This window comes from Carassius carassius, chromosome 19 (genome assembly GCF_963082965.1).
Source record: "Carassius carassius chromosome 19, fCarCar2.1, whole genome shotgun sequence".
In the NCBI taxonomy this organism is placed as follows: Eukaryota; Metazoa; Chordata; class Actinopteri; order Cypriniformes; family Cyprinidae; genus Carassius; species Carassius carassius.
This window is the reverse complement of record NC_081773.1, coordinates 26,371,566-26,385,117: the sequence shown is the minus strand read 5'-3', so window position 1 is coordinate 26,385,117 and position 13,552 is coordinate 26,371,566. Positions and strand designations below refer to the sequence as shown.

The following is a 13,552-nucleotide window of genomic DNA, read 5'->3' as shown; positions in this document are numbered from 1 at the left end:
ATAGTTTTAAATGTGGATTATAATTTTCGGGAACAGAGTTAAACATAAATTGTAACCATTAATCTCTACGTACAGCGTCCCTGGGAAGCCCAAACAAAGATGATTGGACTCCGAGATGAAACTCTCTTCCTCTTCTCCGTCAGAGTGCACCAAGACCACGCCCCCTTTTTGTGTATTCATGTGGGCGGAGATAAGTCAAAAAACTGTTTTAGTGACGTCATTCCTGCAGGAACTAGAGGGATGTAGTCCAAACGGGTCGTTCGATGTAGGCGAATTCTGTTATATAAAATATCTCGCTTGGCATTGAACTTTGAGCTTTAGAATTTTACAGATATTATTTATACTCTAACAACAACATTACACACTAACTAAAGTTTAAAACATGGGAACACGAAGAACGGGACCTTTAAAATGCAGTCTATATGTACACATGGTCCATATTGGTACATTGCCACATCTCAGACCACTTTTTATTATGGCTTTGTGGAAACCAAAAAACTGTCATTTTTAATATTCAATACATTTATAATAATAATAATAATAATAGGAAGAAGAAGACAATATATGTATAAATAGTGAACAGACTTTAAAATGAGAGAAAAAAAACTGATTAAACCCTGATCCTTTGTCATTAAAGCAGACTAACCACTTCAAACATTGTAAACCAATAGAGTCTGTGATGAATAGCTGGATGTCAGAGCTGTGAGGAAAATCAGTGACCCCCTCAATTCCACAGAATAAACACTCTGTCGATATCATCCTTCTCAAACCCGTCAACAAAAGCTTGTTTGGCTGAAAACGCGGACTATTTTTAAAACGCTGCATGCACCCCACACATGCTCCCGCTATGACCTCTTTCTGTTGAAGTGAGTACGTCCCAGTTCCCACATCTCACTCCAGATTTGACCGGTTGCTCGTTGTGTCCGTCCCCACGTCCCAAGGCCCCAAACAAAAACAGGACTGGGGCTCCAAGACAAACAAGGCACAAACAACAGAACATCAAAGCCCATCCTAAGAAACATCCCACAGTTAATGCATCATGCTTACACAGAGACCTAGTGATTTAATACCATATCCGGTCCAAACAGGTTGATTCTCAGAAGAACCAGGCAATTTATTTAATATAATCAGGATGAACTCACTGGAAATATATATTTAAACACATACTTTTGGATATTTAGGATATCACAATGTCATAAGATTTTATTATGCTTTAAAAAGTCAGACTAGTTTCAAGATCATTCCTTGTCTCATAAGCATGAAAGTTCAAGACAGATTAAGTATTAGTGATTCTGAGTTATACATGAAGGAGGAGAATATAATGTATGTGCTACTAGCATCAAACAGAATTGCAAAAATAATAAACAATTTATCACCATGTCCATTGGATGGACAAACTAGTAAATATTATTAAATATTGTGGGGGGGGGCATGCCTTGATTAGCAGCTATTTGAAATGGTTGGCCATTTTTGTTGAAATGATAGTTTCCAGACATAGCAAATGCCCAAATGTTAAAAATATATTTCATCATACATAGTCAAAAGGAGCTTAATCATTTTACAGACATCTACAGCTAAAACAATATCCCAGTGAGGAAAACACAACTAGTTTTAAGAAAGAATGACCAGAGATCTGAAAGTAATGTTATCTTGCATCCATGCAGTGATGTCATGGGCTTCAAAGCAGAACAAGATAAGCCTTACCCAGCAAGCTGCTCTTTTTGAACCACACCTGTAATGTTTTCTTCCAAATTTAGAAACACAATATCCAGTAGAAACCAGCACCAGTGTCTTGGTAAACTGCCACCCTTAATGACCTTTGGTATTGGCTCTAACCTGTGAAATAACATGGCATTCTGACGAAAGTCCTCCATTGTGATATTGTTTTAGAGACCACAGCATCTAATAAAGAAAAGGTTATTCTGTAGCTGTACCATGAATCCCATGGGTGTGAATGTGCTGCTGTTGACAAAATTTTAGGGTTAAATATAGAGCCCTGTGGTACGCCAAAAGCAAAACAACCCTATATTCCTCTAGCTCAGGATTTTTAAACACATAATGTTCATATATCACTACATCACAAGTGCTTTTAGAATAAGGCACCAATACGTCAGGATACTTTTATAATGTATTTTTATTGTATAATTTATTGTTTTGATCAATTTTACAGATCAATTATTGGTATGAAAAATTGTGCATCACAGACTTCTATAATACTGTAATACTGGCCAAAAGTGAAGCTAACTAGGGCTGCACGACAAATCGTATGTGATTTTTTTCATGGAGTAGCATATACTACACAGAGCAGTTGTTCATTGACAATATGCACAAAACATTTTTGTGCTTTTACGCAGCTTGTCAGTGAATAACGGCTCTGTGTAGTAAATGTGAAAGCACGCAGGTGATGGAGATTTACCACTGATTACAGAACCGGCTTTACTGACAAGATGTGCATTAAAAAGAGTGAGAGAGATTTAAAGTGATACCACAGATTCACACTCTCTCCCACACTTCTGGCCCAATGTTAATCTCAATCCAATTATGTCACTGATGTATCACAATATTCTAAATCGTAATACGATGTGTATAATGAGGTAGTTGCTGAAACTCAAATGTAATTTTTAGGATAAGAACATTACATTGCACAGAGAACATTTCAGTAGTTGCATAGAGTATGTTTCTGGTCTTTCACATGCCGTGTGAATACCACAACATGTTGATATGGGCACCAAATTGTATGTGTCACTTGTGCACCGCAGACAGGAAATACGTAGAACAGACCTAAACCTAAAACTGCCTCGCTGCTTTCAGCTTAAAAAAAGATCAAGGGAAAATGCTTCAGAACATCTCTGTTATGCAAGTGTTCACCCGAGGGCTAAAGTCCAAAAATTAATCTCCTCTGAGAATGTGACAAGCTTTTGTTTTGAACACCTGACACAGAACTTACTTTAATGGCATTTTGGGTAATTCCCCCTCTCTGCTTACATTTCTTTGACAGCAAGTGAGAAGAAGGATTGTGACAATTTCAGACACTATCAAACTCAGTGTGTCAAGAAGCAGAACAGCTGGAAGTTTCTCTGGCGCACAGGCACGCACACACACACGCACACACACACACATAATGTGTGTTGTAAATGGTGAAGCACAATTAACTATATTTTTTAAATAGAAAGATAATATATGTAAAATATTTAATTAACAAAATATATTTCAAAATGTTTTTTCGGGGCAAGAAAACAATCTTGCATTAGCCCACATTAGGCTAAAAGTAAATGTTGATGGAATAGCTTACTAGTTAATATTTAACTGTTTAAATTTTTTTCATATACTGCAATATTGCTTTTTTGTGGGGGGTGGGGGGATTCTTTCCTTTATAATTACACGCAAATTCATAACAGTTTTTTTACAGTGTAAGCAGACAAAAGCAAAAATCATATCATGCAGTTATTGCATGTGTTATTACAGCCATACTTAACTGTTTTTGCTTCAAAGTTCCATTATACTTTCGAAATCAAGTGGCGACCCAACAAATGAGCATAACTGTTTATGATGCACAGGTAAACAAAAGGAATGGTTTATAAACATTTATTTTACCTTGCATAGCTTTGTATGTTCTAATAAATTAGGCATCTGCCTAAGTTGTCTAGCTTCTAAGCAACAGATGGACCAACATTTTAATGTCAACATCAAAAGCCCACTCATTTTAAGATTGCTATTATAACTATTCCCCTTAAATCAGTGCAGAAAATGTGAGCACACCGAGTCCATCTGGGCCTTCTCATTTTCCAGTTAGTTTAATGCTAAATATGTTTCTAATTGCAAGAGGCAGATAAAAACACTGATTTGCGTTCCTCAGCCTTGCTTCACACCGTTTTTTATTTTTATCCATGTGTATTTTATGGCACACTTTGTATTCCAGACACTGTGTCCTGGAGCTTGAAAGCCAGCAAGGGTACTGTACAAGAGAGAAGGGGGTGCCAGGGTAACGCACAAGGTCAAACAAAACATTTGACAGATCTTAATACTTTACAAGTGGCAAAAGCAACAGGACATTCTGTCACAGCTACTCTACCACCCAAGAAATGAGATGGGGAGATGTGGGACGTCATCTGCGTTTGGAGAGCTGATGATGTAACCTAATAATAACCTAACGTAACCTACACAATCAACACAGTGCTTGTAATGTAGTGAAGTTAGTTCAATTATCTTAGACCTTAAATAACATACCTCAAGGTGTGCGAACCACTGCCATCATGCCACTTATAGCAAAAATGAAGCCAAACGACATTGTTTCTTAACAGTTGAGGTACCTTAATGATTTGTTTAGTAGCCTACTTCAACAATAACTGATTGTATAATTCAAAAGATTTTATTTTAGTATTTCTTTTTATTTTATCGGTTTTTTTTTCTTTTTTTCAGAAAGGATGCATTAAACGGATCAAAAGTGACAGTAAATAGATTTAGGTATAACGTTATACATGCTGTATCAGATCTGTAGCACTACAATGACCCAAAAAGGCAGAATAGAAAAGCAACGTACAAAAAAACTGATTATACAAGCCCGGGCCTCCTCATTGCCTGCCTGTTCCAGCCACAGAGACACACCATGTACCAGCATTATGATAAAACCGTTTAATCATTAGCCTGAACAAGGTCAGTGGTTCCCAGGGTTTCAATTTCCGCAGTGTGAAACAAACATATGGAGCACCCAGGATGTTACCGTTAGCATGCTAGCACAACAGACACTGAGATTCAGTCAGAAACAGGTGCGGCTCCGATTTCATACCTTTCAGCAGAAATCTCTGACTCCCAGCACCTCACAGAGTCAAGCTTAAGTGAGTAATAATAATGTTTTATTTTTTCATAGCATTACAATCACGCACACACACACCCTTGTGATGAATAGCACTGACATGGGACCCAGAGGAGGGCTGGCTGGAATCCCAGGGAACTAGACCTTGGCTAAGGATCTGATTATGAAAGAAATATGGAAAGCAATAGGAGGGAGTTGATGAAATAAACCAATGCGAGATCCATCAGACTACCACGCTTCTTCAGAACAGCACTGTAAACATCTCAACACATGGTCCTGATGGATTTATGAGCGCACTGCTTTTCGTTCCAGCTACTCTTAGATGCTCCACGCAGAATCGCCTAGAGCACTGCCAGAAGTACAAGTAATGAATATTTAATGGCAGCTTTTTCACATGAATTTCAAGCTTTGAAAGGGAGAAAAAAAACAAAAAAACAAATGTCAAAGCTTAAATGTCATTATAAAACTTTAAATCATGATTAGAGGAGTAATTTTTAACGTCACTGGAAACTGTAGATAATAGGGCTGTGCAAAAAATTGAATGCGCATCTCATCAATAAAGATGCTCCTGTAATTAGAAGTATATCTCCAGCACGTGCGTTCAGATCAAGGTTGCCAGGTTTTCACAACAAATCCTGCCCAGTTGCTTCTCAAAACTAGTCCAAAACTAGCCCATTGGCGTTTCCAGGAGGTTCCCCAAAATAATGCTTCCCGGGGGTTAAAATATAAGTATAAGCAACCCGTGTTGCCAAATCTGCAGTTGTTTTCATGTCCGCGGGTCAAAGCGACAATACCAATAATGTGATATTGAGCCCCTAAAATGCGAATTTTACCAAGGCAACCCTGCCAAAAAACGTATATTTTAGCCCCGGGAAGCAATTTTTGGGGGAACCTCCTGGAAACGCGATTGGGATAGTTTTGGACTAGTTTTGAGAAGCAACTGGACAGGATTTGTTGTGAAAACCTGGCAACCCTGATCTGAACGCACGTGCTGGAGATATACTTCTAATTACAGGAGCATCTTTACTGATGAGATGCGCATGAAAATTCCATTCTATTTTTGCACAGCCCTAGTAGATAAATACTTGCGAATGCTGTTCTATATTCATTTGTTTGTTGACAATAAACGATCCACAGTTAGGCTAATAAACTAATGTTAATTTCAACATCTACTAATAAAAAATAATCCTTGGCATTTTTATTATTAATAAACGTAACTATTTGGTGTTTCTTAATTACATTATGGCTGAAACAATTAGTCGACATTATCGACAATGTCAACAAAAAATTGTCGACAAATATTTTTGTTATGGGGAAGTCGTTTGATCTCATATGACGTAATGTAAGAGGCTGCAATAACACGGTTTGACCAGTGTGGCGATGTAGTGAAAGACTGTAATTTAGCCCACCTAGATGCAATTCAAGAGAAGAAGACAGCACTTCAGAGCAAACGCAGAACTGACCCTGAAGCTCCTGAGCGGCGTTTGGAAGATTATATAAACATATGCTGCACGCTTTCCTCTCAATAATGAATAAAACAAAAACTGACCGTGGTGTGAAAGCAGCAGTATAAAATATAAGTGGATGTTTGCACAAACTCTGCAGTTGGGTATGCCAGTTAAGTCACGTTTAGTTATATAGTAATTTATACAATAGATAGCCTTATATCAATCAGCTTAAATACAGTATTAAACATAAGAATACAGAATTAATACAGTATTAAACATAAAAAAAAAAGAGTCAGTGTCGCTTTCAGTTAGAATTACAACCTGATTTTCTGTTATAAAGCAGCTCTCCAGTGTAGAGCTAGCTAATGATTTTTTTTTTTTTATATTATTTAATTAAAGTGAAAGTTTGGTTTGCAGAGAATAAAACTTGATCTAGCTCAGGACTGTTTTGATTATCATTAACCTATAAGGTATTTTAAGAGAGATTATGTTGTGAAGGTTGAACTTGAATAAAATAGTTTATCCAAAATAAAGCGTCTCGTCATCATTTACCTCTATTTTGTTTCATATCCATATGACTTACAAAAGATGTCAGTCAGAATGATGTCATTCAATGACTTTTTCATATGGCTAACTAAATGGTGAATGAGAGAGTTTCTTTGTCATCTCATTTTGTGCCAAATACATTTATTTGTATAATTAATTGTATAATAATTGTAATAATATGATTTTCAAAAGCTCAAGTGATTATTTGTTTATTTGTTTGTTAGAATATATATAACTTAATATTTTAACTAATTGCAAAGGCTGAATAATCAATCAAAGTCTATTGATTAATCAGTGAATTAATCGTCGAATAATCATACTAATTATTAGATTAATCGATTATCAAAATAATCATTTGTTACAGCCCTAAATTACATTAATGGGAATGTTTACACATGAATGAAATTCTGTCATCAGTTGTGTCCACACAAAACTGAGCTCCATTGACTGTCATCTTACTTACAATATAAAATGTGTTCCAAACATTTCTTGTATACATTTCAAAGAAGTTAAGTCATACAGGTTTTGAATGACAAAGAGGTTGAGTAAATAGTGAGAGAATTTCCTTTTTTTTTTGGATAAACTATCCCTTTAATATAATCACATTTAAAAGCAATAAGCTTTACTCTTATTTTCCCACAGTAAAGGAGGTATAAAATGCTCTGTTTTGCTTTAGCAAGCACTACCCTAAGGGCTAAAAGCTTTTAAGACCATGTAAACTAGCTCTCATTTTCCTGAAATGTCTCAACTGTCAGGATCACTGTCATCTAAAAAATTTAGAAAACTGTGAGTTAAGTGTCTTAGGCTAGCTCTGAGGACATACAGTACATACACTACTAAAAGTTGATATGATTAACACTTGGCAGATAAACCACCACTTTTTGGGGTAGGCAAAGAGTATTTTAGTAACACTTTATGTAAAGCCTTTATGTGTAATGCATTATAAAAGTACTTTTAATGCACTAATTATGCCTTGATCTGTGCATTATAATCTCAAGAATAATTGTAATCCACAGCTAATATATTACCACACTTCAAATCATTGTTACACTACGCATTTTTAATTTGGTTATAATTATTTATAGGGACGTAATGATTCACTCAACTCACGATTTGATTCACAATTTTGATTTCACGATTCTAATCATTTCATTCATTCCTTTTATTATTACTTGGACAAAATGCTGCATGTTCCTTTGTGAAATTGAAATATAACACTATAATAATATACTAACATGGCACTTGCATATTATTGCTCTTTTGTTGGATTTGATTGCTTCTTTTGTCCTCATTCGTAAGTCACTTTGGATAAAAGAGTTTGCTAAATGGAAAAATTTAAACAAAATTTAAATGTAAATAAGAAAACTAAATTGAAATTTAAACAAGCCCCAAATCAAATAAATAATACAAATAAAATAAATATCTTCATATAAACAAAATAAGGCTTTGTCTGTGCTCTTTCCATTTAGAATTGGAGGCAACCACTGCATTTTAATCATGATTCAAACAAAGATGCTGCATACAACATGAACAGTTTTTAATCCAAATTAGATTGTAGAATTTCTAAATTTAAAGCAAAAACAGAATGGTTTGACTTTAGTTTTGTGAAACTACACATAAAAAATATCTGCATGAAACAGAAATGGCAGACGAGCTGAATAAGATGCAGATTCACTCTCTGCAGCAGGTGGCGATTAAAGCGTTTCCAAGGTTTATGCTGTTAACAAAGCAGCGCTGCAATTATGAACTTTAATATGTTTGTTTGTTTTTTCCCTTTGATGGACAGTTACATTATCAGCATCATTACTCCAGTCTTCAGTGTCACATGATCCTTCAGAAAGGTGCTTAAGAAACATTTTTGATCATTTCTATTGGTTACACTTTACAATAAGTTTCATTAGTTAATATTAGTCAACTACTTTAGTTATCGTGAACTAAGAATGCATAATACTTCTACAGCATTTATTAATCTTAATGTTAATTTCAACATCTACTAATACATTATTAAAATCAAAAGTTGTGCTTAACATTAGTTAGTCGTGCACTGTGAATTAACACGACCTAACAATGAATGACTGTATCTTCATTCACTAAAACTAACAAAGATTAGTAAATACTCTAATAAATGTACTGTTCATTGCTTGTTCAGGTTAGATAATACATTAACTAACAACAACTAATGTAATCTTATTGTAAAGTGTTACCTTTTTATTAATAATATTGGAAACATTCACAGCCTAATATTTTTGTGGAAACCATAATACTTTTTTTCAGGGTCTTTAATGAATAGAAAGTTCAAAGAAATATCATTTAGTTGAAATAAAAATCTTTTGGAACATCATAAATGTATTAACTGTCAATTCTGAGCAATTTAATGCATCCTTGCTGAATAAAGATAGGATTTGTTTTGCCCTCATACTTCTGTATGGTAGCCTCAATATACAGCATTCAAATATGAATAGCAAAATTAACCAAAACAGGAATATCACTCCTTCTACATTTGACTAGAAATAACATAAGTGGCAAATCATGACTTATGACAGACTGGCCTTTAAACAAAAACCTTGTCAAACTTTCAATTTCAATACATCCAAAAAGAAAAAAAATTCTGTTGTAGTCATACCATTTGGGTTTATGAATTATTCACCAAACCCTCATCTTACTAACAACTATTGAGTGAGTGATGTAAACTGTACAACACAACAGTGTCATTTCCCTCATGTATCTTTGAAGCCTTTCTCTTGAGGTTTCAATAAGCCGGGTCTGTTTCAGGCCCCTAGCTGAATTAATTTCCTGCGGACAAAGCCCTCGATAGCATTCATATTGATTTGTTTTTATGCAAAGGGCAGAAAAACAAACCATTTAGGACTCATTTACTATTTGTAAGATAGCTCTCTTAAGTGAAGCAACGCATGAGACAGACGGCTGCTAAAATGCACCAGAAAACCTTCTCATATGCTTCGTTCTGTGTTACAGACTCCCTTCTTCATCATGTAAAGGTAAAGCAGCATCAGCAGTCGGCGCATAACAACAGTTTTGCATGTCTAATATGGGAAAATTACAGCTGATGGCTGTAAATTGTTCCTTGGATCTGAAACAACAGGCATTATGCCAAACTAAACTAGATGGCATCTAGACCTGGGAAAGAAATGCAATATAGTTGCAGTGACCATTTCAAAATGGAAATTGTTCACTTTAATATAATCTAACTTCCCACTGTAAATAACAGTACTTTGCTAAGAAAACAGAGCCGCACCTTTTGTTTAGTTAACGTGACACATATTCCACGAGAAGCAACTTGAGACCTGTTAACACAAAAAATGGAAATGTTACTAATTGCAATGCAGTGAGTTTGAGTAACAGAACCACAAATGAGATTTCAGAGCTCTTCCAGTGAATGACGGCTTCAATTTCAGGCTATCCCTATAATTGTAAATCTACAGTGGTGAGTATGTTTTTTTTTCTTTTGGATGAACTTTTCCTTTAAAAATTTGTTTACATGGTCTCTCCATGTGGCAGGAATGCAGTGAATCATGCGACAACACGGATTCAACCGTGTTATCTCTGCAAATACACATCAGTATCTCTTGTTTGCTCAAACACACTCTTTTACACACACATACACACACACACACACACACACACACGTCAGCTGTGTTTACACCTGACCAATGTTATCTGAAGACACCCAGAAGACAGCACTCCTGCTTTTATGTTTGCATAGAACAGAACTGCCCTACTTTTAATATTCACATTAAAGTCACGAACATGAGAGAGTGGAATGAACTTTTAAGGAGACTAGAGAGCCACTAAACATAACTAGGAAGTCCTGGCAATGGTTAAAAGCACTAAAGCTTCAGTTTAAAAATAAATACATGTCAAACTGCTGTTAGTGAGGCACTAGTGGTCCTTGAATGAGTATCTTAAAGTGCTCCTATTATGGGTAATAAAAGGTTCATATTTTGGTTTGGGAAGTCCTCAATAACAGGTTGACATGCATTCAAGGTGAAAAAAAAAAAACTTTCATTGTATTTTAATATTCATTTATTTTTAATTGCTCAACAACTCCCAAACGATTCACTCGATGATTCATTTTTCCAAACACCTCCTTTGCGTAATGCTAATCTGTGGTGATTGGTCAGATTGTTCTCATTTTAATTTCATCATGCCTGATGAAGCAGCGTTTGTGAGCGCAGTGCTGCTTAATGTACACCGTTACCAGAGAGACCGTTATTTTATAACTAGGGGTAAAGAATGAATTTGCATTTTCATTCAGACCAACGAGAAAAGACCAACAAATAGGCGGGCAATATGCTAATATTTCAGGTTGACATTACCATTAAACAACTTGGGGATCCGTGCACACACTGATGGTTAATACTACCTACAATCCATTGCACTTTGACGAATGATTTGGTTCAGAAATACAAACACTAACAATTTTTTTTTAACTACAAACATGGCAGATGTGAGTGACCAATGGTTAGGTAGAAAGGTTTAGATAAAGGGGTTTGAGTTACTAATAATTACTAAACATTTAACCTGTTCATTTTTTATTTAATGTTATCTGTGTTAGGATATTGCATCTAGAACAACAATTTGAACTTTTATAAACATCCATTTGCCAATTAAAGCTGCAGTCGGTAACTTTTGACGCTCTAGCGGTTAATAAACAGAACTGCTTGCGTCTTGCGGAAGAACATTGTAGCCGGAGCTACTTCTCTCTGTTTATGTCTATGAAGAATCACAAAGGTACCGGGTTACTCCGCCGCGGTACCCCCGAAGCAATCTAAAATAGTCCGAATATAAACACTTATTATAGATGTACCCTAGTGATTCAGGACAGGCTAAAAACACGGTTTGGAAAATGGATTCATGGTGTACTCGCTTATTATAAACATTCTGTAAATCTTGAATACAAAAAAAGTTACGGACCGCAGCTCTGATTGGTTGTTTCTTACCGGGAGCGGATGAATTTCTGCAAATGGCAATAGGACCACTGGGAGGAGCCAGAGGAGCTTGATTTTTTCACAGATTATCTGTCTCATATTCTTAACGGTAGGAAGTTAAATGAAATGTTAAGGATGTTAACTGTGACAAGATGATTGACATGCCAGTTTACAGTGACAGTGTGCGTGTAACTATGCGTCAGAGCAGTCTGTAAAAGACACAATTGTATGACGTGATAGTATGCTCTAAAGCTTGCCTTATATTACAGTCAGTAAAAATGTACTTTTTGAAATAAGTCTTTGTCCACCAAGGCTGTTTATTTGTCAAAAAATACAGTAAAAATTGTAAGTCAAATATTAATATAATTTAAAATAAATGTTTTCTATTTTAATATATTTTCAAATGTAATTTATTTCAGTGATGACAAAGCTGAATTTTCAGCATCATTACTCCAGTCTTCAGTGTTCATTTTTTACTGTCACTTTTGGTAAATTTAATGCATCACTGCTGAATAAATGTACTGACTGCAAACTTTTGAACAGTAATTTACATAACATAATTAAAGTTGATAGGGAGCACCAACATTTAATGAATCAAGTGATTACCTCATAACAATAAATAACTGGTCAAAAATAATTAATGATCAAGTGCTTTAGTTGTCTCACTTAATTAACATAACTGACAGTTATATGTCAGTGTACGAAAATGTTGGATCCAACTTCCAGCAACATTATGCATTCGTAAAAGTAAGACTATTTTCATTCAATAATGTATTTTACAAACTTATTTTTACATTATTTAAAAATTAACTGTTCTAGATGTTTTTACTGTTCAGTTGGTCCACCTTCATAAAAAGTTTGAGAATCACTAATCAAAACAACAACAACAACAAAAAACGCGTTTTAACAGCACAAAGCATCAAATAAAATACATTTTCCAAAAAAAAAAAAAAAAACATTCGTCAACATAACGTAAAACAATCACAAATCCAAAAACACTTCAGATGAGAGCTTTGAGTGGCCCTAAATGAGTTCATATTTTCTTCTAGTCATCTAACCTGATTAGCAATGGATCAAGAATGCAAAAAGAGAGATATCACCATCTTTGAATAGCATGTAATTATCATTCCTATAAACATAACAAAAACTCCAGCAATTAAGGAGTATCTAAAGAGGCCATAAACTCAACAGCTGGTCGCTTTCCAGACATAAGCAGGAGGGTGCAGCAGGTGACACGGACATGACCCACTAACATATCCATGATCATCAGTGTCAACCAAAGGAGGCATTCAAGAAAAGATATGGGGAAATCATTGTAACGTCATCCGATTAGTTGCAAAACTGTTCACCGAACCGTACAGCCCATTCATTACAGCGCAAAAGTTCCCTTTACTTTGCTTTTCCAAAATATGAATACTAATATACCGTTTCAATCACACGCGCATGCAAAACAACTGCATTAGACTGTAAATAAACTTTAGAAATGAACGCGAGCGTGCTGAAACGCCATATTACGCATTAAACTAGCAAGACCGCTTAAATGTCTGTCTTTCAGTGAACATCTGCGTGTAAAACAACTTAAATTCAGCAGCAAATACAGGAGAGCGCGCAAGATTAAAAACAAACACTAGAGAAATAACAGAAAAACACATCTTACCATCTCAACGGGACGTGATGATGATCGCACGCGGATAGTTAGAAAGTATCTAGTGCACTGAATCATCTGCCAAAACTATTCCAAAACTTCAAGTACAATGCTTCCGCTTCCGGAAAAAAGAGTGAAAAGTAACAACATG

General features: G+C 35.4%; 1 protein-coding gene across 1 annotated transcript in view; it reads right to left on the bottom strand.

Annotated features, from left to right (window-relative positions):
• Window positions 1-13,552, bottom strand: part of LOC132095481 (protein ITPRID2-like) — a 46,514-nt gene extending 32,962 nt beyond the window's left edge. Inside the window, exon 1 of the mRNA XM_059500528.1 lies at window positions 13,414-13,552. The gene's annotated coding sequence lies outside the window, so the exon portion shown is untranslated. The remainder of the gene's footprint in view (window positions 1-13,413) is intronic.